Source organism: Canis lupus, chromosome 13 (assembly GCF_048164855.1).
Source record: "Canis lupus baileyi chromosome 13, mCanLup2.hap1, whole genome shotgun sequence".
In the NCBI taxonomy this organism is placed as follows: domain Eukaryota; kingdom Metazoa; phylum Chordata; class Mammalia; order Carnivora; family Canidae; genus Canis; species Canis lupus.
Window position 1 is genome coordinate 23,814,117 of NC_132850.1, and position 23,027 is coordinate 23,837,143.

At 37.1% G+C, this 23,027-nt stretch overlaps 1 long non-coding RNA gene across 1 annotated transcript; it reads right to left on the reverse strand.

Moving 5' to 3' along the window:
* Window positions 1–1,366: 1,366 nt before the first annotated feature.
* On the reverse strand, window positions 1,367–22,107 carry LOC140602172 (uncharacterized). Its single transcript, XR_012005145.1, has 4 exons — window positions 21,995–22,107; window positions 16,302–16,392; window positions 14,586–14,708; window positions 1,367–1,528 (listed from the first exon to the last, which is right to left on the reverse strand). It is a non-coding gene; the product is annotated as an uncharacterized lncRNA (long non-coding RNA).
* Window positions 22,108–23,027: the final 920 nt, after the last annotated feature.

The window sequence follows — 23,027 nt, forward strand, 5'->3', positions numbered from 1 at the left end:
CTCTGGAAGGTCAAGAAGGAAGAGACATAGCAAGTGTCTCATAGCAAGAAGAGTCCATTAATAATCCACTGCAGGTGCCATGACCTTGACCTCCAAGTATTTCTTATCACTTGCATCCCCCTCAGAATTCTAAGGCCTGGTATAGAGCATCCAGTTTACCTGGACTAAATCATATGTTCATTTGTTTGGTCCTGTTTGTGGAAGGGATCTCTGCTTCCATAGTGTGCAGAGAACAGTAGCTCCAACCAAGAGAATGTACACTGTGGGTTTTCCCAAGAGGGAGAGTGCGGTATTATTAGGAAAAAGAAAGTTAGATGGTGGACATCGTCCAAATGACAAATTCCACTGTCCACCTCCTCCATGAGCCATTCCTTTGTACCCTAGCTCAAAGTGACTGCTGCTGGTCCTTAAAACTTGTTTTCCTCAGCCGTTATTTAGGGGTGTAGTTCCCAACAGTCAATATTGTTTCTCTATGTCCTTTTTCCTTAAGAAGACAGAAAGGCCTTGAGGGTAGGAGCTTTATCTTTGTATCCTAGCACTCAAAAAAGGACTTTGCACATGCCATGTACTAAATAATTTTTTTAAGGATGGCACTGACCAACTGTTTCATTTCCAGTGAATGGCGTCCTATGAGAATTATCTTCATGTTTTATTTCCTTTAACGTGGGATGAACCAGGATCAGCTAATTGGCATTTTCTGTACACTTACTGTGTGTAGGTACCACGCAGAATATTTTCTCTTGCAATAATAATGATAACAATAATAAGCGACATTTAATTAGCTTTATTATGTGCCATGTACAAAAATGAAGTGATTTATAACATTTCATTTTATCCTCGTAACAACCACGTGAAATAGGTCTCATTATTTTGGTCGTCTAACAGACGATGGTGTTTGTTGGTTAGAGATGTTCAGCAACTTTCCCAAAGTTTCACAGCAGATCAGGATAGAGCTGGAACTTGAAACTATTTCAGTTTGATTACACAGCCTTTTTAATCTTTTGCATTACTTAAATAGCAAAACTAAAGTTTGAACAAATGTATGATTTCAGTAAAGATTTCATCTCCTTCACCATTAGCTACTCCAGCTTCTGTCTCACCTGGGACCTTGTTAGGAATGCAAATTCTTAGGCCTCACCAGAGGCGCTGAGTCAGAAACTCTGGAGGTAGGGCCCCCAAATCCCTTAGCAAAAGAGATTCTGAGGATTCTGATGTATGTTAAGGTTTGAGAAACCGGCTAGCCTATATTCTTTCTCACTGTCTGTATCTTTATGTGGACCTACACCCATACGCATCCTGCTGAACCCCTTCAGGCTGCTTATTGTAATCTATTATATGTCATCATTTAAAGGTTACTTACATTATCTCTCATATTTTCCATTTTCCAGTTTTGGTTTATCTGTCTGGCGCATTGTTGTAGGCTGCTTTTGTTGAAAATGTAAAGATACAAAAATAGGGAGAGAGCAGGCCTAGGTGAATGCCAGTTACCATATTCTGGAGTAGACTTCAGTGTCCTGGGCACTTTTATCTACCAGGGGGAAAAGAGAATGAGAAACAAAACTTAATCCATGCAGGCAAGATTCATTTCTGCTACTTCATAGGCTTTGTCAGAGGAGCCAAAGGTTTTAGGGAGTGATTTTATATTGCCTTCTCTTCCAACTTTTGTTGGAGTATCAATAAGGACGTCAAAAAATCAATTATGACCCTACATCTCTCAACTTGCCTTGGATTCATTGCAAATCTGCCCAGGTGCCTCAGATTTGCCATATACCAATTAAACACGATCCTCTCTTCTGTAGAACATAAAACTACCTGCTGGTCCTTTCAGCCACAACACGCTTCAGGACCAGGTGTTTGTTCCAGATGAATGAAGTTTTCCTGCCCCGCTCCTTTCACCTTGATAGCAGGCAAACTGAATATTAATGAGGTGGATTTGAAGATAATATTAGGATTTATGAATGTTTTCTCCAACTTTCAATAGGGAAAGGAGTCAGGAAGGGGGAAATGAAGAGTTAATTTCTCCTCTCTCTTTGCATCGCTCCTGTTACATTAAGAATGCATTTTACTTGACTCTTAAAGTCAGTTCATTTATTTTTATCTTTGAGTTTAAAGTACAAAGTGACTAAACCCACCTAAATTACCAAGATTAGGGTTTAGTTACTTCTTTTTCTCGTATCTAAGGAAAACAATCCCAATGCTTATTACTAAGGTCTTGCTTCTGTATTTAAAATTTGCTTGATAAAAAAAAGGCTTTCTTTCTTTATTCCTTCCTTCTTTCACCTCTACCTCTTTTTCTCTCTTCCCTCCGTACTTCTCTTCCTTTCTCCCTCCCTGTCCCTGGCTCCACTTTGATTATTAAAAAGAGAGAAAGAAAGATAGAAAGAAAAAAAGAAAGAAAGAAAGAAAAGAAAGAAAAGAAAGAAGAAAGAAAGAAAGAAAGAAAGAAAGAAAGAAAGAAAGAAAGAAAAGGAGAGGAAAGAAAGAAGGAAGGAAAGAAAGAAAGAAGGAAGGAAGGAAAAGAAAGAAAAGCCAACAAACATTTGTTGAGCACTTACTCTGTCTTAGGAACTGTACTAACTGCTTCAGATTGTTTTTTTGTTTTTTTGTTTGTTTGTTTGTTTTCCCAATCTCTTCTCTTCTTGGTAATCCTTCCTACATTCAACCATCTTTTTCCTTTTTTTTTTTCAACCATCTTTTTCCACTGAGACTTTCATCCTTCCCCTCTTCACAATTTCTTACCGAGTTCCATTGATTCGACTTATTAAACATCTTTTAAATCTATCCTTACCACTTATCATCACTGGTTTACACATCTCTCAGACTAAGTTTCTAAATGGCCTCTGACCTGGTTTCCTTGATCTTGTTTTCTTCAGCCTTTTGTGCACATATATTTTTACTGCTGTTAAAATAATCTTTCCACCTTGCAAATCTAGTCAATGATTCATTCAACAAGTACTCATTCAGTATCTATTATTTTTTACACATTTGTGCTGTGAATACTTGGATGAATACAACAAGGTTGAAAACCTCAACATGTTCCCTATTTAGCAGAGGAGAAAAATAAATAATTGGACGATTATTCTAGAACGTGATTTGTAAGAGTATAAACATGTACACAGGGTATTAAGGCTGCACCAAGGAAAAGTATAGGATTCTGGAGCAGAGGTTGGAGGAGGAAGTCAGGAAGGACCTCCTGAGCAAAATATCTCCTGTGATGAATCTTGAAAGATTAATAGAAGGTGATTTAGGGAGAGAGATGAAGGTAAGGCTGGGCATGGGTGCTGGAGGAAAAAGACATCCTGAACCCAGAGGTCATTTGAAGCAATGGCAACAACAACAACTTAAAAAAATAGCTTGATGTTTCTCGAACTAAGGAAATGCTGTTTATTATTGTTTTAAGTGTCTAAGTTTTGGAATAATTTAGTATGCAACAACAGATAATGAATGCAGCAACCGAAGGGCTATTTATAAAAATAGTACAGAGAGAATCTGAATTGGATTGGTAACTATAGAGATGGAGAGGAAGATACAGACTTAAAAAACTCATAGGAATGAATGAAAATCTTTAAGATACGTTTATTGATTGGATGGCAGTGAGGTGAGTTGGGAAAGAAAATCAAGTTCCAGATTGGGCATGGGGTAGGTATTACTCCCCTCTCCTTGAAACCCATGAATGATTCTTCATTATCCTCTAGGATCATGATCAAATGTCATCATAAATTGCTCTGACTCCTATAAGCTGGCTCTTTGCTACTTTGCTTACCAATTTTATTACCAGTTATCTTCCACCCCCACCTTCCCCCAACATTTTGTTGATTTTGGAACATAGCCTCTCTTGCTTTTTAAAAGAAAAATTTGCTCACGATGATTCCTCTTCTAGGAATGTCTTTGCTCTTCAACCCAACCTCAATTACTCTTCACACATGCCTCCAGCACACCAAACACTCTTTCAAGAATTCCATATCTCGGGACGCCTGGGTGGCTCAGCGGTTGAGTCCTGCCTTTGGTTCAGGGCATGATCCCAGGGTCCTGGATCAAGGCCCACGTTGGGCTCCCTGCAAGGAGCCTGCTTCTCCCTCTGCCTGTGTCTCTGCCTCTCTCTCTCTCTCTCTCTGTCTCTCATGAATAAATAAATAAAATCTTAAAAAAAAAAAGAATTCCAATTCCATGTCCCTCCCACCCCCACCCAAGTCAAAGTTAACTATTCTCTCTTCTGTGTTACAGCAGCCTTTTTAATTTATCTATATTGTTACATTACATCATAATTATTTATTCACATGTTTGCCTTTTCTTCTAGACTGTGGACTCCTCCAAAAAGGCTTGTTATCTTTCTTTGGTGAAAATGCCCATGCTAGCACCTGGTATATAGAGAATGTTTAATCAATATTGCTGAATATATGAATGAAAGAGTGTCCTCTAAATAAATCTAGTATCATTATATCTTTCCTGAATTGTTAAATTCCTCATTTTGAGATTCATACTGAGATGCTTACACATGGGATTTACCTGAAATTAATGTAGCTTCAAAGAATCTGTGACCACCTATCATTGGTCTTGCCGCAGCCTAATCATACTGATCAACTTTTCAACTGGTTTGTTATTTTTTTCTTTTCATAATTTTTTTTGTTCCCCAGGGTGAACTATTTTGCATTTCTCTCTATTTCCACTAGTCCAAGGAAGATAAGAGTCACATGGGGCAGATGTGTACCCAGCTTACAACTTGGGCCTAAGCCTGATCCAAGTCCAGACTAGATCAACTAAACCCTAGAAAAATGCAGATGTCTGATCAAGAAAAAATACTGGTTTTTGAAGCCACTGAATTTCAGCATTGCTTATTAAATGGCATTGTTGAAACAGTAGCTGACTGATACAATCAGGGTTTCATTTTTCCTTTCACTATTCACCTAGACTATTGTTATAGACCACCGAGAAGTCTTCCAACCTTTAGTTTCTTTTCTTCTCAACTCATTTGATGTACCACATTAGATTGCTCTTCCTGTTCTAAAACATTCATTGATTTCATATTATTCTCCAAATAAAGTTCACATAGTAGTTTATCTCCATTTATTGAAATTCCATCCACCCTTTGATGTCCACCTCAAATGCTGCCTTCTTTGGAGACCGGCTATCTTCCTCCTAACTGATGAACTCTCATTTTCCTATGAACTTTAACATCTCCCAATCCCCTGAGGCCCCTGGTAACCACCATTCTACATCCTGTTTCTAGGAGTTTGGCTTTTTAATATTCCGCCTATATGCAACTGTGCAATATCTGTGTTTCTCTATCTGGCTTATCTCACTAAGTTAACGCCATAAGGTCCGTCCATACTGTCGAAACAGTGGGATTCCTTCTTTCTCCTGGTTAGACAATATTTCATTGTATGTATAAACCACATCTCTTTTATCCATTCATCTGTTGATGTCTCCAGCTTCTTAATATTGAAGTTCTGCAGGGCTTAGGTAATGAAAATATTTTCTTTATTTTTGTTTATTCTGCTTAGAAATTAGTGGTCTTCTTGAACCTATGAACTGATGCATTTAATTAGTTGAAAAATTATTATTGTCTCTTCAAATATTGCTCTGCCACCTTGTTTTTGGAAATCCAGTTATATGCTGAAGTTCACATGTACTCTAGTTCTCTTAACCACATGCTTTGATTTTTCTCTTCTGGATTATTTTTTTTTCTGAGCTTTTCCAGTTCCCTATTTCTCTCTTTAGCCAGATATGATTTTCTATTAAATCCTTCCATGATTTCTTAATTTTGGTAATTATATTCTTTTAGCTCTTTTCAAGTTTGTGATGATTTCTTTTTATAGTTTTCAGTTGTCTACTTTCCATGAATAAAGTAAGCATGGTTGTCTTAAAGGCTAATTTCAGAATTTCCGATATCTGGAGCCCCTTTGGATCTCTTTCTATTGTCTGCTGTTTCTGCTGTATCTTCTTGTGTACCTTGTAACCTTTGATTGTTTATCGAATGTGACAACGAAAAATTGACTATAGAGAAACTTCAAGGCCTACCATATATTATATTCCCCAATAAAGGATTCTGGTGGTTTCTGCCAAGTTCCTGGAGGCATTAGCAATCAAGTATCAGCTTACCTCAATGTCAGGTTTGAGATTTTCTGGACTACTCAGATGATTTGAAGCCTGAATGATCTTTGCTGCTTTTCTAAAGATATGAGTGTTTTTATATTTAGTTTTTTATATGAGTGTTTTTATATTTAGTGTTTTTATATTTAAACATTTAATTTTTTTAAACCTTGTCTTCCAGTTTTATTCATGTGTAGTTGACAAATAAAAATGGCATATATTTAAGGTGTAAATGTGATGATTTGATATATATATGTATACATTGTGAATGGTTTTTCCACAATCAAGCTAATTGTATTTACAATCACCTCATGTATTTACAAATTTTTTTTTTAAAAATTTCATTTAACAAAGTTTTGGGGATCTGATGTAGAGCATGGTGACTCTAGTTCAGAATACTGTATTGTATACTCAAAATTTGCTATGAGATCAACTTTTTAAAAATTACTATAATTTTTAAATTATAAGGCATTTAAATTATAGGGGCATTTGTTTTAAAATTTTTTAATTTAAATTCAACTTAGTTAACATGTACTATATTATTAGTTTCATTGGTAGAATTTAGTGATTCATCAGTTGCCTATAACACTCAGTGCTCATTATATCAAGTGCCCTTCTTAATGCCCATCACCCAATTACCCCATACCTCTACCTACCTCCCCTCCCGCAACCCTCAGTTTGTTCCCTATAGTTAAGAGTCTTTTATGGTTTGCCTCCCTGTTTTCATTTTATTTTATTTATTCTTCCCTTCCCATATGTTCATCTGTTTTGTTTCTTAAATTCCACATGAGTGAAATCATATGATATTTGTATTTCTCTGACTGGCTTTATTTATTTGAGGGAGAGAGAAAGAGAGAGAGAGAGAGAGAGAGAGAGAGATAGCACAAGCAGTGGAAGAGGGAGAAGCAGATTCCCCACTGAGCAGGGAGCCTAACGCAAGGCTCAATCCCAGGACCCTGGGATCATGACCTGGGCTGAAGGCAGACACTCAAATGACTGAGCCACCCAGGTGCCCCAGCTATACTTTCTAGATTCATCCATGTTATTGCAAATGTCAAGATTGCCTTCTTTTTGATGGCTGAATGATATTCTATTATGTATATTATTCCATTATGTACACACATATATATGTATATAGCACATCTTCTTTATCCAATTATCTGTCTATGGAAATCTGGACTCTTTCCATATTTTGGTTATTGTGGCCATTGCTGCTATAAACATTGGGTTGCATGTGTCCCTTTGAATCACTATAGTTAAACATTTAGCTTTTAACAAAAGACTTGTTCTGATTTATTTTATCTACTTTTTTGCTCTTTTCACTCTCATAGAGCCTCATGGCTTTAAACATTCTCTCTCTGTAGGTTGATGAAGCCTGAATTTGTTTCTTTAGCTTGGACTTCTCTCTTGAGTTCTGATCTTGTATATCTAGTCTCTCTTCTAGATCTCAATTTGGATGTTTAATGCTATTTTCAAATTAAACTTGCCTGAAAATAAACTTCTGCTTTTCCCTAAAGCGTGCTCTTCTCAAAGTCTCTCCTATCTCTGTTAATGGCAATTCTATCCCAGATACTTAGTCTAAAAATCTTAACATCTTCCTTCTTTTTTCTTTCTTTCACATTCCAAAGCAAATCGTTTGGTAAACCTCCTAGCTTTAAATTTAAAATATATTGTGAGTCCAGTTACCTTCATCACCATTATTCTGGTCCCAGAAAAGCATATTCTTTATCTGCATTAGTATAATAGCCTCTTACCAGGTCTCCTAGCCACCACCCTGTCTTCATACAATTTATTCTCTACTCTATGTGTATTGTACAAAGAGTACAATATAATACATTTTGACGTTCGATGTATACCCTATGATGTATTGTTGACCTTCAGTGCCTTGTTTCCTCTGCTCCTTCCATCCTCGCTTCTTAGCTGGTTTCCAAATATTCAAGGAATGCCTCAAGTTTTTGGACTTGCTCTTCCTACTACCTGGAATGTATTTTCTCCAGACAAACAAACAAAGCTTTGTTCAGAATTTTCCTACCAGTGATACCCTTTCTGACCACGCTGTTCACAATTGCTATCTTTGCCCTACTCCAACCCAGATATTTCATCATTCCTTGTGATTTTTCTTCTATTTTTTAAGTAACATTTTTTCACACCTAACATACTATTTAAAAAAAATTTTTATTTATTTATTTATGATAGTCACACAGAGAGAGAGAGAGAGAGGCAGAGACATAGGCAGAGGGAGAAGCAGGCTCCATGCACCGGGAGCCTGACGTGGGATTCGATCCTGGGTCTCCAGGATCGCGCCCTGGGCCAAAGGCAGGCGCTAAACCGCTGCGCCACCGAGGGATCCCCTAACATACTATTTTAATTTATGTTTTATTTCTTATGTTTCTATTTCCCCCCGAATTCCACTAGAATGTAAGCTTCACAAAGATAGGGATTTTGATCTGTTTTGCTTACTGTTTAACCCCTAATACTAGGAGTACCGCTTGGCACATGATAATGTTAAATACGTATTTGTTGACTGGATCAATGTTCCTCCTCATAGGAAAAAGGTGAAAATTTTGAACAATTTCAGAGATGAGATTTTATTAATGCAAAAAGCTTTTAAAAAAAATTAGGACAAGACGGGATTATTTGAAATATAATCAGCAAGATATATTTAATCTTTAAAATTTTAGTCTGTTAAGTCAATTGTAGCTGTCCATTTTATAGTGAAATGCCAGTGGATACTATAATTTCATGTTACAAAGAAATTTCTAGGTAACAAAGAAAAAATATGACTGAATTGATATTTTAGTAAAAATTCAATTACTACCTAATTCTATACTTTTCTTGCGTAATTAATTGTGAATACTTATTTTCTTGTTTACACAATGAGACATTGGTATAGTGTTTCAAATACATCACTGCCTGGACAGTACTTTGATGAACTTGTGAGAAATGAGATTGACCAAAATATCTTGCCAAATTAGATATTTGACCCTGGACACATCAGTGTCCTGATTGGGATGTTTTAACATTATTCTACTCAGCGCTTAGATCTTAATATGGTTTCAAAACACTAATTAATGCTGACCAAATTCTGAGAATTTATTTTTAATCCTGATTTTACAGATGAGGAAGCAAATAGAGAAGAAGTTAAATGGCTTATTTAAAGCCACGTCACAAATTAACAGCAAGCTGGGACTCTATGCCAGGCACTCTTGTCTCATGTTTCTAAGTTTATTAATGTCATGATCTGATGCCAGGATAGTCACAGGAACCCAGGCCTGGGGAACATGATTTATTTTCTGAAGATGCTGCCATGATAACTGAAAACTTTCCCATTAAAATCTGGGACAAGACATGGTTCGCACTGATTTAAAAATGGAGCTCTAATTCGTATTTCTGTTCTTTGGGAAAAACTATCCTCTTGATGATTTTCAACCTTTTAGACTGAGGTGCTAATATAATTGGATCAATGAAAAAAAAAACAGAGTTCTGCTTGTTTTAATGTTATTACAATAGAGTATTACAGTTTAAAGGTAAAATTAGAGTTGGAGCATCCTTCTCAAAGAAGATAGAATTGTTAGAGACCAATTTTCTAGACAACCATATGCTCCATTATACAGATGTGGAGTAACTTGTTAGGAATCAAAATGTATGAGTTCCTTATATGTATAGAGGATTCTTATTCAAGCACTCCCTCCTCCCTCTACCTCTGTCTATGTCCATTTGTCCATCCGTCCATTCTTCCTTCCTTCCTCCATCCCTCCCTCCCTTCTTTCTTTCTTGTTGCTTGCTTGCTTTCTTGCTTTCTTCTTTTCTCTTCCTTTTTAAAAAGTAATAAAGTATAGTTAACGTGATGTATTATTAGCTTCAGGAAGGGCTCCTTCCTTTATCTAGAAAAAAATGGCTTATAAGTATAATTATACTCGGTTAAAACTCCCAATTGGTTGATAGGATTATTTTATTCTTTCATATTTTTAGTTTCCTCATCTGTAACATAGTGATAACCATAGAATCTCTCTAAAAAAGTTGAAGAAGAATGAAAAGAAGAATGAAAATGAGAAGAAATGAAAAGAATGAAAAGAAATAAGCTAAGTTGGATGTTTAGTATTGTGTTTTACACATCGTAAGCACTACAAAATTGTTAGTGCTCCTCTCTCATCTTCCTTTTCCTTCTCCTTATTACCATTATGCATGATGATGATTAAATGAAGAGGAGAGCATATGTTCTCCAGATGAATGGGAATGGGTGAAGAAGTTTTTTCATCTTCTTTATTTCAAAGATTATGAGAGCTTTTGCTACCAGATGCAAGATAAGAATATCAACTACTTTAATAGTCAGATGATTCCAACACAAAAGCCAACAGCTAAATTAGCATTTTCAGGCAATAAAAGCAAATGTCAAGAAAATATAAAGTCATATTTTAGATTAAAAAGTGGCAAGAGTATAATAACAGATGGTAGCTGAATAGGGAATTGATGTGTTCTCAGAGAATAAAAGTTAGAATAAAGGTAGAAATGTAGAACTACTATTGAATACTGGCGCATCATTAACATCAAAATGCTTTTGTGGGTGAATGAGCAAATGAATCAGTGGATGGATGGTTGGAGCCTAGCTGAATCACAACTTTCTGAAAATGTCCTTTTAGTGGGTCCCTCAGTACTGCAGAGACTGGAAAGCTAAAAACCATGTCTCCTAGCAAGGGTACCAGTTGTGATTTAGGTCCACTTGGTCAAATGAACTCACCTGAGATTTAAAATATGCCCTGAAGGGAGGAAGAGCAACATTATCCATTTTGCTGGTGCAGATTGCTATAGAGGCAGATGGCATGGAGGCTGGCCTCTGAAGTGGCAGCCCCTTGATGGTGGTAGGTGAGGTAGTGTCTAGGAAGCCCACTCGTGCAGTGGGAACTTGGGAATTATTCTTGGACAATCTGCCCAGAGTTTGTTTATTTAGTTCTTCCATTTACTCTGTAAACCTTTTAATACCTGAGAATTATAGCAATCCTTTTCTATTTAAAGAGGTTGTTATGGATTCTGTCCTCTGCAACTAAACCTTGTCCAGCACTAGAAGTCGTTCCTTCTACCTCCGTGTCCACAACTTCATCCTTCCTATCTTTTTTGTCTTCAACCTTGTCTTGGTCAAACACCTCTTCCCTCATTAAATATTCCCTGATCTCTCCAACTAATGTGGTTTATTTGATTCTCTTAAAAGGTTTTGTATTTGTATGATTTTTGCACCTTCCATCTTATGAGTTAGTCTTCTTACTTTGTTCAAATGCAAGTTCCTTGAGGGGATGTGAAATTAAAATATACTTACAAGTCTTTTTGAATTTCCACAGTGCTTATCATGGTGCCATAGGTATAGTTAGTACTTCATGAATATGAGAAGAATTCAAATAATATCACTTTAGGAAGGGTGCCTTTAGAAACATTATGCCTAGGAGTAGTGTGCCTATAGTTGAAACTATAGTGTACATGCTGATGGCCACTCTAGAGTCAACTTAGACCTTCTCCTGCACTTCAGATTTATTCTTCCAACCACTTCCAGGACAATATCATCTGACACTTTATTTAATTCACACTTTATTTGTCCTTTTGTTTCAAGTTTTTATTTAAATTCCAGTTAGTTAACATATATATAATGTCATATTAGTTTCGGGAGTAGAATTTAGTGATTCATCACTTCCATATAACACCCAGTGCTCATCACAAGTGTCTTCCTTAATACCCTTCACCCATTAAACCCACTTTAAGCCAAACACTTCCCAAACTGAATTCACCGTCTATACCCTCAAACCTACATTTCCTTCCCTGCCCCCTACACTAATGAATGGCAGGCATCTTCATTCTCTTAGTATCATTCAAGCCACATCCCTGAGCAACAATATTAAATATGTATCTTTTTCTTGTTACATCTCTGTAGTAGCCAAGTCACATCCACCCAAGTTCCATCTACTTTACCTGTCCCTCTTTCTCCATTCCCTCTGCTACTGATAGTTTGGGTCTTTATCATTTCTCATGAGGCCTGCAGCACCCATCTCCTTCATATGATTACACACTGCTCTTAGTGTAGCAACTCTCACATCTTTTCAGTGTTTTTTAAGCTTCACCAACAATTTTCTTTATTTCAACTTCAGGATCAGTGCATCCACATATGATGTTCCAAGGTAAATTGCTGGTGTATATGGATCATTTTGAGTTACCATACCTAGAGTTTGGCTTTAAGATTGATTGATTTTGATATCTGCTTTGTTTACTATCTGTGCTCAGTTTTGTCAGAAGTTGTGTTTTTGGACAGTTTTCATTATTAATTAAACAAATAACCACACCAAATGTCATTTACTGTTATTAGTTATTATTTTGTTAAGAAGTAGAGCATAAGGTTGAAAAGGAGGACCCAAGTGGTCATGCAAGGTCTGCCACCAATGGCCTGGTGACCTTGGGCAAGTAACTTAATCTCTCTGTGCTTCAGTTTCCTTATTTGCAAAATGTGAAAAATAAAAATATTTCACTCTAAATGATGAATAAGGATTGAATAAGTCAATATATGCAAAGCGCTTAGAATGGTGCCTAGCACTTAGTAGATATATGGTGCCAGCTATTATCTTTACTATTTATTAAATGTGAATTTGAACTTTTAAAATATCTAAATGGGGCACCTGGGTGGCTCAGTGGTTGAGCGTCTGCCTTTGGCTCAGGTTGTGATTCCAGGGTCCTGGGATTGAATCCTACATCAGGCTCCCTGTAGGGAGCCTGCTTCTCCCTCTGCCTGTGTCTCTGCCTCTCTCTGTGTATTTCTCATAAATAAATAAATAAAATATTTAAAAAATAAAGTATCTAAATGATGTGAAATTCCAACTAATTAAGAGAGAAGAGCTGGTATCTCTGGCAATATATGTGGACTTCAGTGATTTTAGTTATTAGGGGACTGTTCTTCATATTCTTGAAATAAATGTATTTAGAATAACTTATTTTTAAAGTTCACCTAAGCTACTAAATTTATCTTCAGAAAAATAGTGTACAAAGAATAAATTGTCCTGATAATTATTAATAAAAAGTAACACACTCCACGAGAATCAGAAATAATTTTTCTATAGATGTTTATTAAAACTTGATGATCTTTTTATTCTGGTGCCTTTTTTGAAAAGGCAGGAATAGGTAATTATACTCTGTCACATTTCCTGAGTTCCTAAATCGCATAAAGTAGGCTGGTGATTTCAAGGAAAAAAAAAGACAAGATATTTTTATTAGCTATATTAATAAAAGTAGACTGTGGAGTGATCTCTTTTTCGTGTCTTTTAGATTAATGTGTGGAACTTAACATCTGTGATATTTTATCTTTATTTTTCTCATCTAATGACAAGGTGATATTAGTAACTCATTTTTTTAACCCTTAAGATATACCATCAGAAAGTAACAATGTTCAGGTTTGGAGATGTAGGATATTAGGGACTTATTTATTGGTACTCAGTGTCCAAGGAAGAAAAATACTGCCTCTAGAGATTTGGGATGTGCTGAGCACCTACTGCCCAGCCCTTACACTGCTCCTTTCTAGTAGGGGCTCAGTACACATGCACTAAGTGAAGAGGTGTTTTCGAACAACAGGCAGACTTGTTTCATCAGACTTTGCCATGCTCCAGATGAAATCTACTTAAAGGATGTCAACCTCTTCTTGCTTTGCTTCCCAGTCTGGGGTTCTTTGAGACTTAGATAGAAATAGGCCACCATTCAAGATTTTTCACATCTGTTCAATAAAGGCATAAAGTCAAGCATTTCAGGTGACTCAAGCTCTGCAGAGTCTTCAAAGTTAATGACTAAAAATATACATCTTTTCTGTATATGTTTGTAGCAGAAAGAAGGTCAGCAAAACAATTCATCTTTGAATAAAAGTAAGCTTTTTTAAAAAATTTTTTATTTATTTATGATAGTCACACAGAGAGAGAGAGAGAGAGGCAGAGACATAGGCAGAGGGAGAAGCAGGTTCCATGCACCGGGAGCCTGATGTGGGATTTGATCCCGGGTCTCCAGGATCGCGCCCTGGGCCAAAGGCAGGCGCCAAACCACTGCGCCACCCAGGGATCCCAAAAGTAAGCTTTTTAAGGTCAGGAAAAACAATTCGTCTTTGAGTAAAAGTAAGGTATGTTTAAGAAAGTACCCTAACAGTCACTCTGAGAATGAAATGGGAAAACTGTCCCCAACACTCCCTCTCCCTTTCCTCCCTCATTTTCAAGTGGGCTTGGTCAAGATAAGTAGATCAGGAGGGAGCTGTATTGCTTGCTTGATATACTAAATGGGAGAACTTGAAGGAAGTTTTGAAAGAAGACCCAGAGACAGGAGGAGGAGAGAGACTCCTGAGAGGGAGAAAGATAAGGGAAAGACTTAGATCAGCACCGTCCAAGAAAAACATAGTGTGAGTCATTCATATACTCTTAAATTTTCTAGTACCTAGATTTAAAAAGTGAAAAGAAACAGGTGAAGTTAGTTTTAGCAACATATTTTACCTCGATAGTCCCAATTTGGACTAGGCAAATTTCAAGAGCTCGGTGAGCCCATGGGGCTTATAGGTTACTCTATTCGATGGCACAGATGTAATGAGAGGAGCGCCAAAACCAGAGTCTGGAGTCCTGCGAAGAGACAGGCAGTTAAAATCCTAGGTGGTGAGAATGGAGAAGGGCTCTGAAGTCTCCATTTTTCATTCGTTTTTTTTTCTTTGTTGTGCTAAGATACAATCCCCCTCCCCCCATTATCCCTGTGTCTTAGGTAAAATTCTGATACAGAATACAAGATATTTTCAGTGAAACTTCGTCATACCTGTATTGGTAGGAAGCACTTTTCCTAAGCATTCACCCAAGCCAGGAACATAATGTTCTCTCCTTTTCTGAGAGCCTATAAAACCAAGTCCCATTCATTCTACAGCCTTAGTATCACCTGTAGCTCTTTCCTCCCGTCTATCCCCACTTTGCTTTGTTGGTATTGGACAGTCAAAGGAAAAGAGGTTATATTCCATAGTTGGTTCATACAAAGCAGAGAACACAAAACAGACATCAGAAGCCAGAAATGAGTGAGATGGGAACTTGGCAGAAAGGACAAATCAGAGAAGGCTTGGAGGTCTGGTGGAGTGGCAGGCAGGAAGTTGCCCACTCCTAATTGAGGCGAAACTTGATTCATTTTATTCAAATATTAAAATGAAATCTGGGGACCTCAGGGTCAATCAAGCAACTGGTGATTTCTATGGGAAGACACAAGAGTGAGAGCTGGGATAGACTACCTGTGATGAATTAACATAGTAGTATTCCATCTTGAAAGAATAATTTGGTGACAAAACTACATGATCTGACTGGTCCAAACCTGGCATGAACTGTCATAAGACTATGTATAGTCTTTGTTTTCACATTTAGGGTGAATATTCATATATTTATAGCAGAAATATTAATGTATTAGATAATGGTACCCCACTACAGGGTGTTACATAATATAAAATATATGTACTCTTATTAATTTTCTGAAGTCCAAAAATTCAGAATTCCAAATTCCTGCTGGTCTCTTAGATTTCCAGTAAAGGGCTATGGACTTGAATTTGGATTAGAGGTTGGGTGGAGATGGGGAACAGATGAACGGGAAAAGCTTTTCTAGAACACATCAAATCACCACCTAGAGGTCACTGCTTGAGTTGCTTCTGTTTAGAGTGATCTCTGCTGACTGATAGACCTACCCCTTTTCTTTCATCATTAATTCAACAAGTGTTCTTTCTCTCCTTCCCTTCCCTTCATCTCTTCCATTCTTCATTATTTGTCCTCTACCTTCTGCAGTCCTGTAGGGTTGTGTATAGTTCCCAATGTAAAATTCTAGCATTGTTGGATAGTAGGGAGAAACTCTTGAGTCTCTAATTAAGGGATGCTGTTGATCAGAAGTTCGCCTGAGAGGTTTTTTTTTGTGTTTTCTTTTTTTTGAACAGAAGAGATTTAATTTAGGTTGGTCATATTTGATTAATCGTGTTGCTTGCTCTTGAAGAGATGAAGACAGCAGAACATGGGCAGTAAATATGTGCTCAAAGTTACGCATCTGTCCTATTTTATTTATAGCATAGTGATTCTGATCTTATTGGAAGAATAAGCTGCTTATGTAGTATGCTCTTCAGGTGTACTATCTACATTCTCTACCTAGAGATCTTTTCATGCTAAAAGAGTTAATGGCACTATAAATAGGGCTTACTTTACCTCACTTGGCTGGAGAGAGATATATATTTCTTCTGTGTATTCAGAGGCATCCCAAATACTCTGACACTTTGTAACTCTCTTAATATACTGTCTAAGGAAAACAACAACAAAAATGAATGTCAATAATTATAGAAGGGAGCTTGCTCTCCCTCAAATAGAAAATCCGACATGACCGAAGTTCATTGTTTCTCATAAATCTCTCCAGAATATTTTTTTTCTGTTTATCTTACTGAGCCAAACTTCTTTCAAGAATTATATCTCTCCCCTATGTGATACTCATTTTGAAAATGCTTCTCTTTCTATGCAGCTTTGACAGAATAATGTGTTCCCTGCTGAACAGAATGTAGAGTAATTTCTTATCCAATAAAAATGAAAAAGGAAAGCTGTTCAAAAGAAACTTCCAAATTGCCCTACAAAGAAAACTCCAGAGAGATGCCCCAGCAAGCTGGGAGATCAAAGGGTAACATTCAGGACCCCTCCATTTGCATTTATCATTCATCTGAGTAGATAGTGATGTGCCAGTCACTGGCTTTTTTTGCTGTTTCTAAGGCAGCAAACAAATACACCAATTATTGGAGAAAAGACTTGCAGCTTTGTGGTAGAAGGAAACTCAAAGTAAGTCTTAAGTTCACAGAGATATATTAGCATTGGTTTTCACTCAGGGGCCGTGGGGAGCCTTTGCTATTCACCTTGGTGAAGTCATGGATCATCACTGAAGAGTAAGGACCCTTTCCTCAGAAAGATGAATGCGCATATAACAATTTTGTATAATTTAAGGAAGTGTATGGGTTCTCTGAAGCTCATATCTATAACCGGGGATAAGCCTAAAAAGAGAAAGACATAGACATGGATGCCCTTTATTTTTTTAAACTTTAAAAATCAATTTCTGAAAATCATGCTTTCTTTTATATTTGTTTCTTAAAGAAATTCCAGAGGAAAAGAAGACAAAAAATGTTCAGTTATTTAATTCTGGAATTGTGTGTGGCTGAAATAACGATTATAGGACTCACAATGAGATTAATTTCAAAGTCCTGGCAAGACAGATTAGGCCAAAACAAACCATCTTGAGCTGTCTCAAAGGTCTAAAATATCAGTTTCTCTGAAGACATTAAAAGTAAAATTCTATCTAAAAAAAAAATCTGTGGGAATAGAGCCATTTTATTTGTACCTAAATTAGTATTGCTGTTGCAGAGCATGGACTTGGACATTTAAACATTTGCTATTTCCTTTAGATGGACTTCTTATGGATGTTAAATGTTCTAGAATAGAGGGAATGATGGAGATGAGACATGGGGGAAGCAGTTAACCAATTATTAATGTCACTGTGAATGGATCACCGACTTGCATGACATTTAAATATTAGTACTAACCTAATTTTGAGAGTCATGAATTCCATGCCTTATAGAATACAAAAATATCTAAATGTTAACTTTTTATTACCTTGAAGTTCACTTTGTAGGCACTTTTCACAGATATCTTTACAACCATGTGTGATAATTATTATTATCATTCTTATTTCTTTGATTAAGGAAATTAAAATCAGAGAGATCAAATAATTTGCCCTTCTAATCCTGGTTGTGATAGATCTGGGACATCAATCCAAGTTTCTGATTTCTCTTCTTTTTGCTCAATTAAGAACAGTGCATTCCATGTCAGAGTCACCTGGCCCTATAGAATCTTGGTCTGGCTATCACTATCAGTGAGAGTTTCTGACTTTAGACTAATTTCTCCTGGGACCAGAAAGGACCACGGTCATTTGAGTATGCCGGGCAACTTATCAGAGAGAAACAATGAAAGGTGGGGTGGGGTGAAGAGCAGTGGTTCTTGGGATTTGGGAGTTTGGTAGCAAAGAATGAAGAAAATAGATTTCCTTACTGCTCAGCTGTGTCAGAGCCCAATCCTACGGAGCACAGTTTGATAATGATGTGAAAGAGGTCTTTAGGAATGAGAAGGGAAAAAAAAAAAAAAAAAAAAAAAAGCAGAGACCCAGTCAACTTTGTGCTTCATTCTTTGTTAAGGAAGATGCTAAGAAGATTTTCCCTCCCAAATTCCAACTTGAAGCTGAAAGGTCAGAGGTACTAGAACAAATAGTGACAAAGGCACAGTATGTTCTAAACCTAATGACAAAGTAGATGCAAATAAATAGCTGGAACTGGAGGGCACTCATCCAAGAGGAGAGCAGAGTTCCTCTGAAGGAACTCCAGAGTAAAACAGTCTGTGGTCTGAGGCAATTTATAGTCACAGATGACCCTTGAGTGTTTCTAGAATTTGAGGATAGGTAACAAATCCAATCCTTTATTACAAAAACCCAACGTTTGTCATGAATTGTTTTCTTCTCCTTAAAAAAATTTTAAGGAGAAGAAAAAAATTCATAAATGTTCATTGAGTATCTAATGTAAAGCATTATGAAATAATGGTGTTTTTGACTTTTCAAATTGTTTTTATTAGATTTCCAGAAAGGTCAATGAATACTCAGGCATCTCCATAAAAATCCTTATAGACCTTGTAGCCTGTCTATTTAAGGGCTTTTATTATAAGTCAACACCATTACTTTAGGGAAATAAAATTACAGACCAATACCCAAAACCTAAAACACAGTTGACAAACAACACTATTTAGTAAAATTAGTCTATACTTAAGGCAAAAAAGCAGAAACATGCCCCCGGGTCCTAGCATAATTGAGCCTACAACAAAAGACTCAATAGGCTCAGATGGTGCTGTCAGAAAGTGAGCCAAGAAGTAGTTTCTAACATTTATCCTCCAAATTAGTCTAGTTTTTTTCCCTAACGTAATTTAAAAGATGTTTTATTGACTTATCCTAAATAGGAGTCATAATTTTTGAATGAGGGTTACAGAATGAGGGTTACAGGAAAGTATTTATTTCTTTTCTGTCCTGCTAAACTAGAAATCATTCCCTAGAATTTCTATAGGAGGATAAAATGGCCTTGAATTGAAACTTCCGAGAACACGGACTTAAGTTCTTCTAATTCATACTTTTTAGTTAACCCATGAAACTACCAGAATCAGAAAAGAATTTTGAGGTGAGTATTAACAATAGAGACATTACCTAAAAGAAAAGCAGTATGTAAGTGAAAAGGCATTTTTTTGCTGATAGTTGTAAAAATGCAACAATTAAGGCAATGGATTTTTGCAACTACAGAAATTCCAAAAGTCTTTTTTTTTTCCTCTTTAACACCGACTTACAAAGGGAAGCTGGATTTCTGCTCCATGCTTTACCTTTCCATAGTGCTTGAACATCAGGGAAAGAGAAGATGGAAGAAAAGAGGCACACTTAGATCTTCTTAGTATGAGTTGAATTAGGGACCCCCAACTGTTCCTGGGACCAGGGTGACAACAGCCATGAAAGGCTTTCAACATATCTGTGTATCTTTTAACTTTAGGACCACATGGTATGACTAACTGTTCATTTCAGAAAACTCTATGTAACGGTAGGTCATGTAGTAATAAGGTTCTATTTTATCTTTTTTTATTGTAAGTATTATTTAGGTCAGGAAGTAACTTTTCCAATTTTTTTCTCAACTTTTTCTTACTGGTATTCTTTCTCTCATCTTCTTTATTGTAAAGAGGGGGAAATCAGACCTAAAGGGATTAGACGATTTTGGCCTTCCTAAATCTTATTCGTTCTGAGACTTGCATTTTATAGGCAGTAAATAAGGGTTTTCTTATATCTATTCATAAACTATTGCTGATTTTTGAGTGACAAATTAATGTGTTCCTCAGCAGCTGCCACTGCTTATCTGGCAATTTTTCTCACATGAAATAAAGTTGACATGATGTCTAAATGTAGCATGAATATGGAGTTTTTGAATGTGCTATTAATTCGAAGTGTTGTCAAAATTATGAAGGGTCAACAGTTGTTTCTTTCTGCTGCCTGAAATGTTGGTTGAGCTGAATAGTGTCGAGTTCAATAGTGTTCTAACTTAAGGCTTTCACTCGTATTTGTATCTCTGGACGCTACCTAGGACGTGCTCAATAAAGAAATAAACAAAAATATTTTGAGTATTTACTAAGTTCCAGGACATCTTGATGTTTAGGAGGATAGGCTCTGGATATAGAATTGGGCTGGCATTGTGGTTCCGCTGCCAGCTAGCACTGCAAGTTCTTAACCTTTTTGTATCTCAGTTTCTTTTTTTGTAAAAGATAATAATAGTGCCTTCCTTATAAGGTGTAAGAGTTAAAGGAACATATTGCATTGGGCTACTTTGGGATTGTTTGTGTTTGGATCCATTCTTTGCCCTTCCCCAGCTCTACTTTGTATCACAGAGGTGCTGACTCCTCCAGGCTGCATGTCTTAGGTTCCTGTGTCAACAGACTTCTCACTAGTGTAAGACTGGCGGGGTGGAAAGAAAGGAAAGGCCAGGGCATCTTTCCCCTTTCCTCTCTGACTGGGGAGATCCTTGGGCAGCGGCTGCATCTCCTCCATGACAGTAGCTCCTGCTGGATAGTCACCTTGCTTCCTGCTTCCTTCAGGTGAACCCAGCCCCTTGGCTCCTGCAACATCGCCTCCTCCCTTTGTCTCTCCATCCTAAGGATGATAGTGACTTCCTGCTGCTGCTGCTGCTGTCTGGCTACCTCATTTTCCCCCATTTGACTCTCAGTTCCTTTAGCCATATGTATGACCAAATTCCTGGAATCAGTTTTTCTGTTGTGAATTCTTGACGTGGTTTTTGTTTTCCCAGTATGTTCCTCATTGATGCATGTGTATGAAATATTTAGTATCGTACCTGGCCACTAATAAATTCTCTTTATCTGTGAGTGTAAACAAATACAAACCAAGTAGAAATTAGCAAATCTTTAAGCATTTTAAGTATGAGAAAAACCCCACAAACCCTCACCTGCAATTCTAAAATCTATAAAGTTCTGAGAACTTGAGTTTTTAAAATGTAAGTTTGTGGCAAACTCATTTAATGGCAAGTTCTGACTTAAAATATCATGACACTATCCAGAGTATTTATCCCATTCAGTGTGCTTTTATTTGGGTTTTAATGCATAAGAAATTGATGTGTTTGATCTCAAGAGACTGATTGGGTTCTACTGGAGGTGTTATGTAACAAACGGAAGGTGCAAATGTTTTTTGTATAAACTTCAAAGATTTTGTATTCAGAAATCCATTGGACCCAAGTGTGTAGAACAGGGAAGCATAAAATTAAAGAAAAGGAAAAAGTTATCTTTGAAATGAAACTTGTTGGACTGGTAGGGCATATAATAAGGGCATATTGAGAAAAAAAGTTTTAGGAAAAAGTATGGAAAAAGGGAAAAATGAAATGAATATAGAAAATGTTATGTAGGAGTAGGAGGAAGTGAGAAAAGAATAAGTTGGATATTGGGATGCCTGGGTGGTCCAGCGGTTGAGCATCTGCCTTTGGCCCAGGGCGTGATCCCGGAGTTCCAGGATCGAGTCCCACATCGGGCTCCCTGCATGGAGCCTGCTTCTCCCTCTACCTGTGTCTCTGCCTCTCTCTCTCTCTCTCTCTGTGTCTGTCATGAATAAATAAATAAAATCTTAAAAAAAAGAATAAGTTGGATACAAGTCACAAAAAAATCTTAAAATACTGTTTTTTGTTTTTTTTTAAGAATATGGAGACCCTTGAATTTTGAGAAGAGTAACTTAAATAATGCTGTGCTTAAAGGAACATTAACTAGATAGGCTGGCACAAAGGAATAAAAACAACCTTTTACAGGTGGAGTTCCATTCATTAGGCTGTGGTGAGCGTGTGCAATCGAAGGGAGATACACTAGTACCCCCGCATCTGCAGTGTTAGTTACCCACAGTCAACAGTGGTGGGGAAGCAGATGAGTTTCCTTCTGACAAATCACTGGAAGGTCAACAGTAGCCCAACACTGCATCACAATGCCCACATCACTCACTTGCTTTGGCTCATCATGTAGGCATTTTCATCATCTCACATTGTCACAAGTAGAAGGGTGATTACAGTACAATAAGATATTTTGAGAGATCACATTCACATAACTTTTATTATACTATATTGTTATAATTTTCTGTTGTATTTAGTTGTTGTTGCCAATCTCTTGCTGTGCCTAATTTATAAATTAAACTTTGCCATAGGTATGTATGTATAGGAAACAACATAGTATATACAGGATTAGGTACTATCCATGGTCTTGGAATGTATTCCGCAAGGAAGAGAGGGGACTACTGGGGTGGCATGTAAAGCAAAATATAGATATAGACTCTGTAGACGTTGACTTGTATGGAAGAAGAGAAAGTGTGGTTAATTTTATGTGGGCTAAGGAATGCCTAGATTGCTGGTAAACATTATTTCAGGGTGTGTCTGTTTCCAGAAGAGATCAGCATTTGAATCAGTAGATGGAGGATAGAAGATCTCCCTCACCCTTGTGGGTGAGCACCATCCAATCCACTGAGGGCTTGCATAGAACAAAAATGCTAAAGAAGTGCAAATTTGCCCTCTGCTTGAGCTAGTTTGCCCATCTTCTCCTGCCCATGTGCATTGGCACTCCCGGTCCTCAGAGCCTTCAGACTTGGACTAGGACTTATCTGCAACCTTGCTTCTCAGAACCTTGGACTGGAACTACAACGTGGGCTTTCCTGGGTCACCACTGGCTTTCCTTACAGATGGCAGATTGTGGGACTGTGTGAACTAATCCCTCACAACGTATCTGTCTACGTATCCATCTATATCCTATTGGCTTGTTTCCCTGGTGAACCCTGACTAACACAGAAGT